At 36.4% G+C, this 17534-nt stretch overlaps 1 long non-coding RNA gene across 1 annotated transcript in view; it reads right to left on the bottom strand.

The window, feature by feature from the left end:
* Positions 1 to 977: 977 nt before the first annotated feature.
* The window catches only part of LOC137620108 (uncharacterized), a 24007-nt gene continuing 7450 nt past the window's right edge, over positions 978 to 17534 (bottom strand). Inside the window, exon 3 of the long non-coding RNA XR_011039984.1 lies at positions 978 to 1098. This is a non-coding gene — a long non-coding RNA (uncharacterized lncRNA). The remainder of the gene's footprint in view (positions 1099 to 17534) is intronic.

Below are 17534 nucleotides of genomic sequence, written 5' to 3'. Positions count from 1 at the left end.
TTATTATGCTCTACCTTTAAATTTGCATTACTTCCTAGATTATAGTCTTAGTGAGAAAATATATTCAAAAGTATGAAAGCAACCAAAATATTTCTAAAGAATCTAAAAAAGCAATAAATTCCAAATGGCTTTTTATTCAACGCTAATTTTCAGTTTATGAATTATACTAACAAATTTCACAGCATATTAACATTTACAATTTCCTACGCTGTTAAAAAAAAAAAAAAAAAAAAAAAAAAAAAAAAAAAAACGTAATTTAAATCGGAGATTCTCGTAAAATTATACTTTTCTCAGCCATAGTTCAGTAAAATAAAGGCGGCCGTAATTTTTACCTTACTTTGTTTATATCTTTTATGGTTTGGTGACCGTAATATCACTCCTTTTCGTCAATGTATCCATTTTTGATTAAGGTAAATGCTTGGCAACATTGATGCAAGGATTTTTACCATTGTTTTACGGCAAACTTTTAACAGTGTAGGTATTTAATTTATCTAATACAATTCCTTTTCAAGAGGATCTATTTGAGTGATCCAATCTATCATAAGGTTCCAAAACAGGACAACAATCAGACACACTGTACCTGTCGCAAAAGTATCCAAGAAAGCTACAGGTGAGAATGGTAGCGATCATCTGAATGCCTTGATAGGTGGCCCTAAGGTATGCTCGTTCACACACCAGCTCAAACTGTAAGGTATTATTATTATTATTATTATTATTATTATTATTATTATTATTATTATTATTATTATTATTATTATTATTATCAATCAGTTAAGCCAAGCATACCCTATAAATGCAACGAGTGAACGTAAAAGAAAATGGATACACAATGAAACAATGAATGAGCACAGACATATAATGCATAACAAATAAATCAGCGGACAAAATGATATAACAAATAAATCAGCGGACAAAATGATATAATGAAAGTAATCTAATATTCTAATATTCCATCAAAATGAAATTTAAAAACTTACCTCTGAAGTGAGAGTCCACTCATAAGTTGTATTATCGAAGACCCAGTTAGTACATGCAAAGGACTGACTTGTTGTATTTCCTTCAGCTGTTGTTGTATTCATGTAATACATACAAGAATCTCTGGAATGAGGAGATGATTCATAATAAGTTAGTGGAGGCACAAATATTGTTAATTAAAAGTGAATATTCGAGGGAAATTTAAACCAGTTAGGTTTTCTACAAAACTGAGGTTTTGAAGAATCTAACTGTTTTCATTTTTATAATTCTTTAAATTCGCTTTTTAAAGTTTTTGGGTTTGATCAATTATAGAATTTTAAAGATCCCAAATTTAAATTTATGAAAAATTCAATTTTCATTTTTCATATTTTTCTTTAGATTTATCAAAATTTTGGGGTTTTCAAATATAGAATTTTTAAATGTCAAAATTTTAGGTTTTGAACAATTGAATTGTTTTCATATTTTATAAATTTTCTTCAAATCTGCCACCTAAAGTTCTTGGATTTAATAAAATATAGAATTTTCAAGATCCAAAGTTTCAGATTTGGAAGAATTTAATTGTTTTTCAATTTCTGCATATGTTTTCATTAAATATGCTAGTAAAGTTTTTTAATTAGTTCAAATATAAAATTTTGAGGTTCCAATCATGATAAAGTTTATCTTCGGCTTTCTGTTCTGTTTTTGTCAAGTTTTAAACTCACTTTTATTTGAAAAAAAAGAAATGCTTAAATCTATCAAAGATTAAGAGAATGCTGGTATCTTTTAACAATATTTACTATTAAAAAAGAGGCCGACGGGAGGGATAAACTAAAGTCCTCTTGGAGCCTCTGTCAAAGAGATAGATTTCACAATAAACTTCTTGATGCTTACTCAGATACTCCTGCAACGCTGGGTTGATCAGGAGGTACACAGGTGTACTTTACTTCAGGTGCCAAAAACACACCATTCATGGCATGCGCAGGAAGTAATAGTTCAGCTATACAGGAGAGAGAGAGAGAGAGAGAGAGAGAGAGAGAGAGAGAGAGAGAGAGAGAGAGAGAGAGAGAGAGATTATTATATAGGTGGCTTTGGTCTGTACTTGGACGGGTGATAAGTTGTAATAGCAAAATAACTTACTACCAAGGACTACGATTGGTACTATGTCTGCTAATAATTCTATGTCTGCTAATAATTCAATATGTCCACCTGCTCCCAATTCTAAGATTCCACTCAATACAAAGGCTTACTTAACCCCAACCAAGGGACAGTGACATTACCCTATCGAATAGGAGAATGCTCTAGAGACTGACCAAAAAAAACATATGATCAACGCCCAAGCCCCCTCTCCACCCAAGCTAGGACCAAGGAGGGCCAGGCAATGGCAGCTGATGACTCAGCAGGTAGACCTATAGGCTCCCCCAATCAACCCATCCTTAGCTTTGTACCAACCGTATGTCACATGATCGTACATAGTTCATTTTGTGCTTGTATCTTCGCTCTCTCCTCGCACTAAAAAGAACCTGAAAAATAATGTCTGTTTTTCTCAATGGTAACGGTGTCAATTTTGAACATGAAATTTCCTGTTGCCTTGAGCTTTTGTATATAAAGGAGAGTGTTCAATAAAAAACTCATTCAGTTGCTTTCATCCTTTCTTTGAGTCACAACCTTCTCTTGGCTCGTCACAGCTTACAAGGTTGGTGTGATTGCAGCCTGCAGTTCAGCTTCTATTATCTGTGGGTACATGGTTCAGGAGCTTTCTTCTAAGTACAACAGTACGAATTCTGCCATATCCCCGATATTTGGAAGCCTAGCTACTAAACTGGCCTTGACCAGCCAGGCTATTAGATCCCTCTCGCACAATATGGCCTCATCCTGTCCTTACCAGGTTTGATTTTTCTTACTATGGTATAGACCAAGGTAGCTTGTGGCTACCAATTTGTTGGCCTAACTATCAAGAGTCAGTCTACTCGAAGCGAGACATTAACTACAGAGAATAATTAGAGGGGCACTCAGTAGAGCTTAGACCTCCACCGCAGCAGCTTATTTCTCGACCTTTTGCCCGACCTTAACCTTGACCTACGACTTTAACAAGTATTAATTGCCGTGGATTTTCGTACACTGAAGTCTCTGCATCAACAATGTCTAAACATATTGCTGATTACGGGAATTGGACATTTTTCTTAACCATGACCTTGACATTTGACCTTGACCTTTGACCTTGACCTCCCAAAATGTTTTTATATCCAGATTTTTACACACCAGTTAATCCCTGCATGTTTCATTACTTTACGATGAAAATTGTGGCCAGGAAGCTGTTCACAAACAAACAAACTCACACACACAAACAAACACACAAACAAGGGGTAAAACATAACCTCCTTCCAACTTCGTTGGTAGAGGTAAACTATAGGTCATATAGTGAGCGAAGATTAACAGCCTAAGTATTGCTCTTTTCCATAATCCTACAATCCAACCTAGTAGTATCACTCTGCTCTAAGGTGTAACTCCACAATAACCCTCATTTGCTCCTACGACAATATCTCAAATGCCCATTCAGGTCAGAGGTCAGGTTAACAATATCGTTGATTCACCTTCCTTTGTCCTTTTTCCAGAACATCGTTTCTCTTCGTCCACTCTTTGAAACGGATACCCAAAGGTGTTACTATAATTATCAAGCAATATGTAGAAAAAAACACCATAGAATAAACACTGTTGATATAATCTAAACTAAACGAATAATTCACTAAACAATATACAATGGGGGTATCCCCTAAGTAAATAATTCACTAAGCAAAACTGAACAATGCAGGTATCCATGAAACGAATAATGCACTATACGACAAACAATGGGGGTTTTCACTAAACAAATAATGCACTTAGCAAAACCAAACAATAACTCCCATTTCTGCTGTTGATAAGTAAATTAACTATTTAGTAGATAACCCCATTGTTTGATATTAAGTGAATTATTCGTTCAATGTATAACCGCATTTTTTCACTCAACAAATAATTCACTTGGCAACAGCAAATAATGGGGTTATCCACTAAAGAAATAATTCGCAAAAAATAGGGGTTTATACTAAATGAATAATTCAATTGCACCGGCAACCAATGGTGTTATCCACTAGAAAAATAATCCTAAAATAATGAGGGATGATGATGATTTATGAAATTTTTTTGCCCGAAGCCAATCGCCGGAGCCGCAAGGCCATTCAGCGTATATATATCTTTTAGAATAGAATATACTCGCAAGGACTGATGCAGCATTACAAATACAAATAAATAAATTAAGACCTGGTCTCTCTCTCTCTCTCTCTCTCTCTCTCTCTCTCTCTCTCTCTCTCTCTCTCTCTCTCTCTCTCCATAAATATAGGTAAGTATATAAATAAAAATGAAACAATTGAAATAAATCTATACAACAGGTTAAAACTTAAAATCAGAATAAAACCATAGATCTATAACTCGTAAAAAATACCAATTTCTTTTAAAAACTGGACAAACTAATCCACTGGAGCACTTTCGCCTAAGATTTCCCCAAGGGACATATTTATTAAACAATTTTTCCTACGTTGACATCTAAAAACAGTACAGGACACTAAAATAGGTCCAACGGTTATATTTACTTGACAAGGAGAGCAGAGAGGAGCCTGCCTATCCACCCCACCTGCCATCAGACATCTATGAGTATAATGTGTGTGCCCTATACATGAACGTGTAAAAACAATGCCAGATCTTCTGTCCATATGTAAATGTGACCATGGTTGGACAGAAAGAAGGCCTAATTGACTTTAATTTAAAATTATTATTTAATTTAGACCAGTAGGCCTGAAATGGGATTAAGCCTAGTTGCAGCCTTAGCTTCAACGTCGGCTCGCTCATTTCCCACAATTCTAACATGGGACAGAACCCAGCTAAACTTTATTGTAAAATGCTCTCTATTTACTAAAATATAAAACCAATCCTGTATCTCTTGCACCAAATGATGGCAAGAAACTTAACTTGTTAATGTTAATAAAACACTCAAATAGTCAGTAAGGATGGGAAAATTTGTATTTGAAAAATTATTAGAAAAAAATAATTTCAAAGCAGTCAAAACTGCCAACAGTTCTGCCATAAAAATAGAGGAACTTGAAGGAAGCCTTTTTTTAATCATATTTTCAGTTGTCACTACAGAGCAACTCATACCATCAGAACTCTTGGAACCATCTGTATAGATATGACAAGCATCATCATGCTCGAAAGCATGAGATAGGAAATTAGCCCTTAACTGTTCATCTGAGCTGTTCTTTTTACTTTCTATAACTAGACAACCCTCCATCTTAGGCCTATGCCAAGGAAAATACTTTGAAGGAGTATTTTCAGCCACTGCGGGGGGAAGTAATCCCACGTCAATAGCTGAGGCTTCTAGTCTTACTTCTAGTGGTTTGGGCAACCTGGTCCTAGTTGGTGCTCTATCAACGGGTTGCTTTACGAACTTAAAATTTGGGTTGAGTTTCGAGGTAAGAACACGAGACATATACCTCAAACCCAACTTTTCCCGACAAACAAAAAGGGGAGGAATCCCTGAATCCACGTATAAACTATCTACTTGTGAGGTCCTAAATGCACATGTCCCATTTCTTAAAGCCATGTTATGAACCATGTTAAGTTTTTCTTAAGTGGTTTTGCATGCAGATCCATATATCTGACATCTATAATCTATTTTACCTAGGCACAATGCTTAGTATATCCTCAACAGACATGTCCTATCAGCTCCCCAGTTGAAAGCAGATACAACTTTAAGGATGTTAAGTCTAAGTTTAATGTTACATACTGTCATGGGTAGATAGAATAATATAGAAAAGAATGTTAAAACATGTAAAGTTTCTACTCTTAAGAAGCAGAGAGAAGAGGTCCCGCTAGTGTTCACCAGAAGCTGTCACCGCCGTTGATTAAGGTTAAGACATTAATTATATATGCCTAGATCAGCAGACCTGGGGCATAAGGGTCGTCTGTTGTAGCAATTCGAGGAGCCAGCGTTTTGGGAGGACCCATAGCATCATGGGGAATCTGTTGTCGCTGAAACATCCATTAACGGAAGGTAAACACATTCCTAGCTTCAATTATAGTGCCATATGGATCATGATTGTGCTAGCAGAACGTTCAGGAAAATGTTGTGATTAATGTAGGCGTGGTTTTGAGGAAAACCAATGAGGATGAAGAAAGGAGAGAATTTCCTTATATGGAATTGTCCATAGTTATCCCCTCCCATACAGGGATATATAAAATTAAAAGATCATGAGAAACAGAGAGAACGAGAGAGAGAGAGAACGAGAGAGGGAACGAGCGACAACGAGTAAGCATAAGGACCAGAATGCAGAGGTGACCAGCCTCACGACAGCTTGTCCGAGATATCCGAACCAGTTCACTCCCTTACCATCACCAACCACGAAGTGTCCAGACCTGAAAATTTACGTTCCTGAATTGTCAAGAGTACCATCATTTCTTTTAAGTACTATATGTCTGTTTTCTTGGCTGTGCCCTGTTTGCTGGAGTGTAGCTTAATCAGATGATCTGCTTTGTTCAATCTCATGCTTCTCAAGTTCTCAATCAAGAAACATTGATATCTGTCTAGTTGTAAATAAAATTATGTTTCCTTTTGCAAGTTTCTTTCTATATTCCTTTACGCATTTTTCTCTTGGTTGTTGTTGATTTATCCTAATTTAATTAATCAATTCAAAAGAACCTGATTCGATCCTCCATGATCGTAACAGTTGGTGACCTAGCCAGGATTTTCGACAACATAACCAATTTTAACAGGGAGAATATAGAAAGAAGCAGAATGAGTGAGATTATGAAAGATTTGATAGCTTCAGGTAAACTTCTTGATCTAGGTGGTGATGCTCTCCGTGAGTATGTTTTTGAAAGAGAACAGGAAGTGTTTGAGAGATATGAAAGAGCAGCTGAAAGAGAAGAGAATGAAAAACAGTGAGAAGAAAATGAAAGACAGCGTTAGCATGAGTTAGAATTGCTCGTTTAAGACAAACTCTTCATAACAAAACGGTCAGATAGCAGATCAGGAAGTAATTCATCTTTAAATAGTAACACTGATAGTTTACATATGAGTGCAGTGCTCAAACCTATACCGAACTTTGATGAGGAAAATGTTACAAAGTATTTTTATGTCTTTTGAAAAGTTAATGAACAGAGTAGGTTCTCCAAAAAGACAGTGGACTTTGTATTTACAATTAGTTTTAAGTGGTAAAGCACATTCAGTGTATAGTTGTTTGTCTGAGGGTGAAAGTGAAGATTATGATGCTGTGAAAGAAACCGTACTTAGTGTATACAGATTGGTACCAGAGGCGTACTGTAAGAAGTTTAAAAGTTTGAAAAGAGATGATACTAGTACATATGTAGAATACAGAAAGAAGTTTGAAAGATCGTTTTGTGATTGGTTGATTTCAACTGAAGTCGATAATTTTGAAGGTCTCAAAAACTTACTTTTGTTTGAAAGTTTAAAAGATAACATATCCCCAGACATCAAATTATATATAGAAGATAGGTGTGAAACATCTTTTCCCGATGCTACGAGATTAGCAGATGAGTACGGCCTCGCACATGGTTTAAGTAGCAGTAAAAAGAAAAACGATCTTTTGTCAAGTAAGGCACAACATAGTTAAGGTAGCTCTAACCATAACGATATTAGGAACAGGGATTATTATTATTATTGTTACACATGTGGGAAGGAAGGTCATATTTCTCGGTACTGTAAGAGCAAATGGGCAGTCAGTAATTCAGAGGTTACTTGTTACAATTGTAATAAGAAAGGGCTTATAGTTGGGAATTGCACAGTAGAAAGTACAAATTTTAAGAAACTTGTGTCACTAGTTAATAATCTTTCTTCAGGAAGGAATAGTCTCTTGAAAGAAACTATGAAACATCATGGTGAATTTTTGTCTGAAGGTTTAGTTTCTTCTCTTAAAGGAGGTGATTCGAGGGAAGTAGTCTTGCTTGGGGATACAGGAGTGGCTCTATCACTTGTTAGGAGAGAGTGTACCATGTAATAATCAGCATGAAAGAAAAAGTTATGGTAGGTGGGTTCTCGAACACTTGTGTAGTTTGTCCTTTATTAAAGATGAAATTGAAAAGTCAGGTAGTGACAGGAGATGTAAAACTAGCAGTCGTGGATACTTTGCCCGTAGACGGCGTTGACATCATTGTTGGCAATGATTTAACTACCTCCAACTGTGTGAATCCTATTTTAAGTGAAGTTCAAGTGCCTGAAATGAAAGTAACTAGATAAGGATTAGATACAGGTATTGACTACGGTCATAGGTTGTTCGAGGATTCGAACGTAGGTAATAGAGGAGGTGATGATGATCTTAGCATGAGTGTAGCTGAGGAAACCAACTCTATCAATGTTGACAATGTAAGCTGGGATGATGATGTAGCTGTTGAAAGAAGTGATGTACATATAGACAATGTAAAAAGCCCAAATAATAGCAGCTGTAGTGTTTCAGAAACTAGAATATTGAATAACGATGAACTAGTTAAGATGCAGAGGGAAGATGAAACACTAACTCGAATTTTTGAATGTGAATTGGATGATGAACCTGAGACTGTTTGAAAGGAAACATTTAGTCCAAAAGACAATCTTTTGTGTCGCTATGTTTGTCCAAAGACAGGTAGCAAAGAAGATGTCAGAGAGCAATTAATAACTCCTAGGAAACTTCATGAATCAATTTTGAAATTAGCACATGATGAACAAATACATTTAGGAGTAAATAAAACGTTCAAGTGTATAAGTAAAACGTACTTTTGGGCCAAAATTAAAAGTCATGTGAAGAGATATGTTTTAAGTTGCCATGAATGTCAAATGGCTGGTAAATCTAATCAAGTAATTCCCAGGGATCGTTATGTAATATTCCATCGGTAGGAGAACCTTTTGAGAATGTCGTAATTGATATAGTATGCCCTTTGCCCAGAAGTAAGGGAGGGAATATCTATCTATTAACAATCATTGATAGACTAACACGATATCCAGAAGCAATCCTAGTAAGAAATTGCAATGCAAAAACGGTAGTTAAACGCTTGCTGAACTATTTCTCTAAATTTGGACTCCCTTGTGTTATACAGAGTAATAATGTTAGCAACTTTGTATCAAAGTATTTCAGAGACAAAATGGAAGAGTTGAGGATTAAACTTGTAATTTCCACCCTGTGCCACCCTGAATCACAAGGAATTGTTGAACGTCATCAAATGTTAAAAAGTTGCTTAAGGAAGTTGTTTGATAATTTATAACGTGGCTCGGAAGAAAAGTCACATTTTGTCTTGTTGGCTTTACGATTAGCACCTAATGATGCCAAGGGATTTAGTCCTTTTGAATTGTTTTTCGGTCACACTGCCAAAGGACCTTTAGAAATTCTAAAGTGTAAGTTAATGCTGGAAGAAGGTAGAAAAGATTACATATAGAATATCAAAGATCACAAAGAGGATTTAAGGAAAGCCTGGCAGTTGGCAAAAGAAAATGAGAGCAACCGTCAAGGGGAAACTAAAAGGAAGTACGATCTTAAGGCTAAAGACAGAATTTTCCATGTGGGTGATAAAGTCTTAGTATTAGTCCAGAAAGAAGGTCCCTCATTAACTTATAAGTTCGAAGGTCCATTTCCTATCATAGATAAAAGGGGAAATTTGAATTACTTAATTGATATGGGTAAGCGTAGAGCTAAGTGGTTGCACATCAACTTGCTAACGAAATATAATGAACGTCCAGTGCCAGTTGTAACCGTGTCGCAGAGAGAGATTACTTTTGAGTAGAACTCAGATGTTCTTAATCATTTCAAGTTGTTTAATCCTAGCTTAAAGGAAGAAAAAACAAGGAAATTATTCAATGTCTTTTCAAATTATCCAGAAACTGTTAGTGATAAATTAGGTTTAACTAATCTCTTAGAACACGATATTGAGTTATAAGACACAAAACCAATTACACCAAGTCCTTATCGTCTAAGCCCAGAAAAAGCATATTCAGTCCAACAGGAAATTATGTATATGCTACACAATGGTTAGATTGTTCGTAGCGAAAGTGACTGGTATTTTCTAATAGTTCTTGTTAAAAAGGAAGATGGATCAGATAGGTTGTGTATTAATTTTAGAAAAGTGAATAGTGTTACAATAAAAAGTAACTTTCCCCTCCGAGGATAGAAAATTGTTTTGATAGAATAGGAAACGCCAAGTTTATTTCTAAACTTGATTTGGCCAAAGGTTATTGGCAAGTACCTGTAAGTAGTCGAACACAGAAAATAACTGCTTTCATAAAACCTTTCGGTAGTTTTGAACCCAAAGTTATGGCTTTTGGTCTACAAAATTCAACGAGTACTTTCTATAGATTAATGAGTAAAGTTTTAAATGAATTGATAACTGTGTCGTGTATTTAGATGATCTTGTAGTGTTTTCAGATACTTAGGAGAAACATTTTCGCATTTTAGCTAAAGTCCTAGCAGTCCTTGGAAAAGCAAAACTTGGTTCTAATCTGAAGAAACGTAAATTCGGAAAAACCTTGATCACATATTTGGGTCATAAAGTGGGTCTAGGTAAGATTTGTCCAAAAGATGGGAACATCGCTACCAGTGAAAAACAGGTAAGGAGATTCAGTGGAATGATTTCATATTTCAGCAGATTTGTTCCTTTTTTCCAGAAATAAGTGCTCCAATAAATAATCTTTTCATGAAAGGACGAAGTTTTGTATCTGATAATGAATGTATCGAAGCTTTCAATAAGTTAAAGGCCATAATGATTCACGAGCCCGTACTAATGTTACCCAATTTTAGCAAGGAATTTAATTTAGCGATAGATGCAAGTGATATTAGCATAAGAGGAGTTCTGTTACAAGAAGTGAACAGGACTAAGAACCCTGTAGCTTATTATTCGAAGAAGTTAAACAAAGCACAGCAGAATTATTCAGCTATTCAGAAGGAATTGTTTAGCTTAGTATCAACTTTACAACATTTTGAGATTTATGTACGTAAAGGTCATGTTTTAACTGTGTATACTGATCACAATCCATTAATTACTTAGATAGGTTTAGGAATAAGAATAAACGTCTCATGCGTTGGGATTTAGAATTACAAGATTACGATTTAAAGATATTTTACATGAAGGGAAAAAATGATGTTATAGCCGACAGTCTTTCTAGAGGTTTTTCAGAATTATATGGACTTTTTTTCTCTCTCTCTCTTTCATCGACATGTAAAAGTGTGATTTTGTTTTTATACGGATAGGGATAAGTGATTTTCTCGTGATTTGGTTTTTATACGGATAGGGATAAGTGATTTTCTCGTGATTTGGTTTTTATACGGATAGGGATAAGTGATTTTCTCGTGATTTGGTTTTTATACGGATAGGGATAAGTGATTTTCTCCTTTGATAATTTCGTTTAAAAAAAGATAAAATCAGTATATTTTTCTTTTTCTTTTTTTCTTTTATGGGGAACGTGTCGTGGATAGATAGAATACTATAGAAAAGGATGTTAAAACATGTAAAGTTTCTACTCTTAAGAAGCAGAGAGAAGAGGTCCCACTAGTGTTTACCAGACGCTGTCACCGCCATTGATTGATATCAAGACATTATTTAGATGTGCCCAGATCAGCAGACTTGGGGGATAAGGGTCGTCTGTTGTAGGAATACGAGGAGTCAGCATTTTGAAAGGACCCATAGCGTAAGGGGAGTCTGTTGTCGTCGAAACATCCATTAACGGACGGTAAACATATGCCTCGTTTCAATTATAGCACCATATTGATCATGATTGCGCCAACAGAACGTTCGGGAAGATGATATGATCAAACTAGGCGGGGTTTTAAGAAAAACCAATGAGGAAGAAAGAAGACAATTTCCTTATATGGAATTGTCCATAGTTAGCCGCCCCCCACCCCCCATACAGGGGTATATAAACTTAAAAGATCATGAAAAACAGAGAGAGAACGAGAGAGGGAACGAGAGGGAACAAGAAAGCATAAGGACCAGAATGCAGATATGACCAGCCTTACAACAACTTGTCCAAGATGTCCGAACCAGTTGACCCCGTCGCCATTACCAACCACGGAGTGTTCATACCTGAAAATCTACGTTCCTGAATTGTCAAGAGTACCATCATTTCTTTTAAGTATTATTTGTCTGCTTTCTTGGCATTTCCCCTATTTGCTGAAGCGTAGTTTAATCAGATGATCTGCTTTGTTCAATTCCATACTCCCTAAGCTCTTAATCAAGAAACATTGATCTCTGACGAGTTGTAAATAAAATTGTTTTCTTTTGCGAGTTTCTTTCTATATTCCTTTTCCCGTATTTCTCTTGGTGTTTGTTGATTTATCCTAATTTAATTAATCAATTCAAAAGAACCTGATTCGATCCACCAGGATCATAACACATACCACCTCATTAATATGTTGAAAGAAAGTTAATTTCTTATCAAATAAAACACCAAAGTACTTTATGCTATCTTCGTATGGTAAAATGGAATCATTTAAAAACAACGTAGGAATCTCTTCCATTCTTCTCAGTCGACAAAAACTTATGGCTTTGGTTTTTTCTGGAGAAAATTGGAACCCTCTAGCACTGGCCCAAGATGTAGTAACATTAATAGCAGTCTGGATTTTATGACGTGCTTCAACAGCTGATGATTTACTACATACTACTGCATAGTCATCAGCAAAAGCCAGACCATGCACCCCAACAGGAACTTATTCAAGTAGACCGTTAATAGTTATATTGAGAAGCGTTGGACTAAGAACGCTTCCCTGAGGCAATCCTTCTTCTTGAGGGTAAGCTGATGAAATAAAAGAGCCAACTATCACTTTTAAGTACCTATCTGACAAAAAATCGTTTATACAACAAAACATATTACCCACAATACCCAAAATCAACGAGTTGTTTAAGGATACCCCCTCGTCAGGTAGTATCGTAGACCTTTTCTAGGTCAAAGAACACTGCAATGGTCTAGTTTTGCATGGCAAAGGCATTCTGGACTTCTCGAGTGAAGAACATCAAAGGGTCATTGGTATTTCTATTTTTCCTAAAACCAAACTATCTGTTTGATAAAAAAAAAAAATCTTTGATTCCAAATACCATACTAGTTGAGTATTGACCATTCTCTCATAAATCTGGCTAACACAACTAGTAAGAGCAATTGGCCTATAATATTTTGGGAAGTACAAATCCTTTAATGGTTTTATAATGGGAATTATTATCTATATTTACCAAGACTTAGGGGAAGTTCCTGAAGTCCAAAAACTATTTAAAATATCTAAAAGAAATTGTTTTGTACTTTTCAGTAGATTAGAAATCATGGAATATAAAACATCATCTTCCCCAGGAGATGTTGGGGAAGACAATGAAATTGCATTATCCAATTCTTCCATGGTAAAAGGAAGATTGCAAGACTCTAAATTTATACTAACAGGAGGAACAACCGTAGTACTGTTCCTAATATCCCTGAATGCTGCAGGATAGTGTTGGGCACTAGATATATTCAAAAAATGCCTACCAAACTCTTCGGCTACTTCTCCATTATCAGATATAAAGAGACCATCAATTTTTAATATAGGCAAGGGAGAGGGACAAAATTTCCCTTGTAACTTTCGGATTCTATTCCAGACTAATGAGGGAGGGGAATTATATTTCAATTCGCTCACATATCTAATAAATTATTCTCTCCTTGCCTACTTAAAAGTCTTTTGTTGATTAGCAAGAGCTTTTTTGTATGTTATTTTATTGGCTAAACAAGGGTATCTACGATATCTCTTGTAGCAAGTTCTTGCTATCTTCCGCATCAAAGCTTAGGCATCATTCCACCTGGGAACTGCAAGACATCGAGGTTTACCTGATGTTCGAGGTATAGGGAGCATGGCCCCACACAGCAATATGCTCACTAAATACTCATATGCTTGTATTGAGCTCTGGAATTTAGTTCTCTTTCGATAAATTTCAGTGGAATTATTAAATAATCACCAGTCAGCTTCCCCCACCATCTATTTGGGTAAGCATGAAGATGGTATATTTTTTGCACACTTCAAGTGAATGGGCCTATGATAACTGCCATGATCATTTTGGTCTACTGCCCGATGGTAATCTAACTTCAAAGATGAAGAGCAAATAGTGAGGTCTATGTCTGAATCAGAACTGTGGTAAACATCATATCTTGTAGGGGAGCCATCATTCATTAAAGTGATGTCATTCATGTCAAGCAGTTGTTCTACTCTCAAACCCCGTCGATCACAAAGCTGTTCTACCCATAGGGTGTTTTTGGCATTAAAGTCCCCCATCAATATGAAGGGTTGAGGAAGTTGGTTTATTAAGAACAGCAAGTCATTTAATTCTAGCTGATGAGGATTACCATGTGCATCCTGAAGTCTAGTTTCTAATTTTGGATCAATGCAAAGTGAACAAATAGTGATCCAATTGTCAGTAAAGATTTGAATTGCACAATCCTGCAACAAAGAATTCAGGTGAACAACTCTGTAATTAATACACTTGCAATTTATTATGCCTGTGCCTCCATGAGTATGAGCACCTATCATGGGTGGAGACCTATAAAATGAAAAATTATAATCTAAACTGGGGGTAAGATCTTCCAATTTAGTCTCCTGTATACAGATTGCAAATATATTATGTTCTTTAAACAGAACCCGAACTTGCTCTCTATTTGAATTAAATTCATGGATATTCCATTGCAAGAGAGTCATTATTCGGATTTTTTAAACGGTTTTTTTATTCTAATTTAGGAATCTGAGACCTAGAGAGATATGGCTGGCCAGCTAAACCTTCAGTGCTTATTGATCTAGATAGTGCAAACGATTTTTTTGATGCTGGGCCTTCAGTTGCCCTTTTAATTTTATTTTTAGTACTTCTATCCTGATCCTGATAACGTGAAGGTGGAGGGGGAGGAAGGGGCCTCTTTCATCTAACAGATTGTTCCTCAATTTCCTTACCACCATTGGATCGATGAACTGTTATGACCGGTAACGGTAGAATTTGGTATGAAGAATTCTAAATATCTGGCATTAAGAACCTATTAAGATCTTCAATCAATCCGGTCACAAATGTAGGGGCTATGAGAGCCCCACTAGAAGAGGGTTTGTGAGCCCCACCAGAGGGAGGAGGAGGAGTCTCACCAGAGGGGTTAGAGGAAGCCCCACCAGAGGGGGTTGGAGAAGCCCCACCAAATGGGGCAGGAGGAGCCCTACCAGAGGGGACGTGAAGAGCCCCACCAGAGGGGGTAGGAGGAGCCCCACCAGAGGGTGAGGGTGAGCCACAACAAGGGGGGCCCGAGGAGCCCGACTAGAGAAGTCCCCAGAATTCTTCACAGCGTCAGTATAAGATTTGTTTCCCTAATAACTTCTTTGCATGCCTGACACTGATGTGTTCTGTAATAGATTTCAGCAATGCCTCTAGCTCTTTCTTCAATATAAGGCATTCTTTATCACGGGCCCGATGGTCACCCTTGCAATTCACCCACACTACAGGTGTTGAGCACTCCCCATGCTCAGGTTGGGCACACGATCCACAGATCTTATTTCTAAGGCAAATACGGGAGGAGTGCCCAACACCAACACAATTAAAACACTGAAGCACCCTCTGTCTATAACGACGAACTCTAACAATTTCACTGTCAAAATCAATGTCTGGAGGCATATAAGAATTCATAAAATTTAAAGTAATTATTGATGAATGGGGCACTTTAATTACCTTCCAAATCACATCTGGGCACATTTCTAAAATCTTGCTCTCATCCATCTCATATATATCCTTATTAAAATAACCACTTTTACATAGCTGAAGTTGTAGTGATGATTTATTTGTTTTATTATTCCATCAGGATCAAGCCAAATATTAAGAAGCATTACTGCTTGTCCGTCTGTTTTGGTATTCACCAGAAAACTGTTATGTACAAAACGAGATATCTCTGGTCTGTTTACATTACCAATTTTTTGGTTTACTAACCTCTTCATCTTGAAGAGGTTGCCTCTCTCACTTTGTGTGGAAATAATTACCCACTTAGCTGGATTCGGTGATCTAGATATTTTAGTTTCTTTAGGATCTTCACTGTTCATTATGAGGTCTATATACATCTAGATACCGAGGTACCTCTTCTGCCCTTGAAAGACTAACATTCATAGTAGCTGAATTAGATTCCTTGTATGCTCTATGGGCTTCTGTCACATTATCAAAGATAATCCAGTTTTCAAAGAATTTATTATTATTGCCAAGTCTATTCCTGATTTCTTTTATCAATCAAAATTTTGAAAGCTCCTCGTGGATGTCATAAAAACTCCAGTCCAGAGGCATGGTTTAACTAACAGGATTACAGTTTTTATAAGTTCCTCATATGGTTCCATAGTAACAATGGAGCTCTTAGAATTATTCATAGCCAAAATCAGAGAGGAAGCGGATTGGTTGTCAACGGGTTTTTGGTGGAGTCGCCATAATGACGAGAAGACTCACTTCATCTGGATATTACCCCACCCACCAAGGAGCCAAACTTAGAAAACGGCACCATCCCTCAAATTAGGGCCATCCTAGGGGCAATATCCAGAGATACACCCCGCCCTCAGCACTTGGGGTGTCATGATGGCTGTCAACATCAGACCCAGCACTGAGGGAAAGGTTTGACATACAACTTTCCCCTCGCTCTGGCACGTCGGGTAATCGAGTTCTTATAAGATAGAATGCCGTCCAGCCCACCAGCACCAAATCCAAAAGGGCTGCCAAATCATAGTCAAACACAAGCTAAAGTTACCAACAAGTTCATGCCCAGGAGTTGGAGATGGTAGAAAAAATTAAATAAACAAAAGGAAAAGAGAAAGTGTTGACTAAATTAGTTAGATCAACATCTTGGCACCAAGGACCAGTGAGAAATCAATTCCTACCAAACATCGGAGCCCAGTTGCTGATCCCTAAGCCCCCCATCCTCATCAAGGCTTCAGCATTTGGGGGCAAAAAAAAATGGGTTTTATACTAAATGAATAATTTATTCACCAACTGCAAACAATGGTGTTAACCACTAAAGAAATAATTCACAAAAAAATGGGGGTTTATACCAAATGAATAACTCCCTTGGCAACAGCAAAAAATGGTGTTATCCACTAAAGAAATATTTTTAAAAAATGGGATTTATACTAAATTAATAATTCACTTAGCAACATCAAAAAATGGTGTTATCTTCTAAAGAAATAATTTGAAAGAATGGGGTTTATACTAAAATAAATAATTCACTTAGCAACAGCAAACAATGGTGTTATCCACTAAAAAAATGATATAAAATATGGGGGTTTATACTAAATGAATAATTCACTTAGCAGCCACAAACAATAGGGTTATCTACTAAAAAAATTTAGTCACAAACAAGGGGGATTTCCATTAACCAAATAACTCACTTAGCAACAGCAAACAATGGGGGTATCCACTAAAGAAATGAATCATAATCAATGGGGTTTTCCACTGTTAAGATAATTCACTTAGCAAAATCAAACGATTGGGGTATCCCGTAATGAAATATTTGACATTTAATAAGGGTTTATACTAAATGAGTGATTTCTTTAACAGCAGCAAAC

Source organism: Palaemon carinicauda, chromosome 26, assembly GCF_036898095.1.
Source record: "Palaemon carinicauda isolate YSFRI2023 chromosome 26, ASM3689809v2, whole genome shotgun sequence".
Lineage (NCBI taxonomy): Eukaryota > Metazoa > Arthropoda > Malacostraca > Decapoda > Palaemonidae > Palaemon > Palaemon carinicauda.
This window is presented reverse-complemented; position numbering and strand designations above follow the sequence as displayed.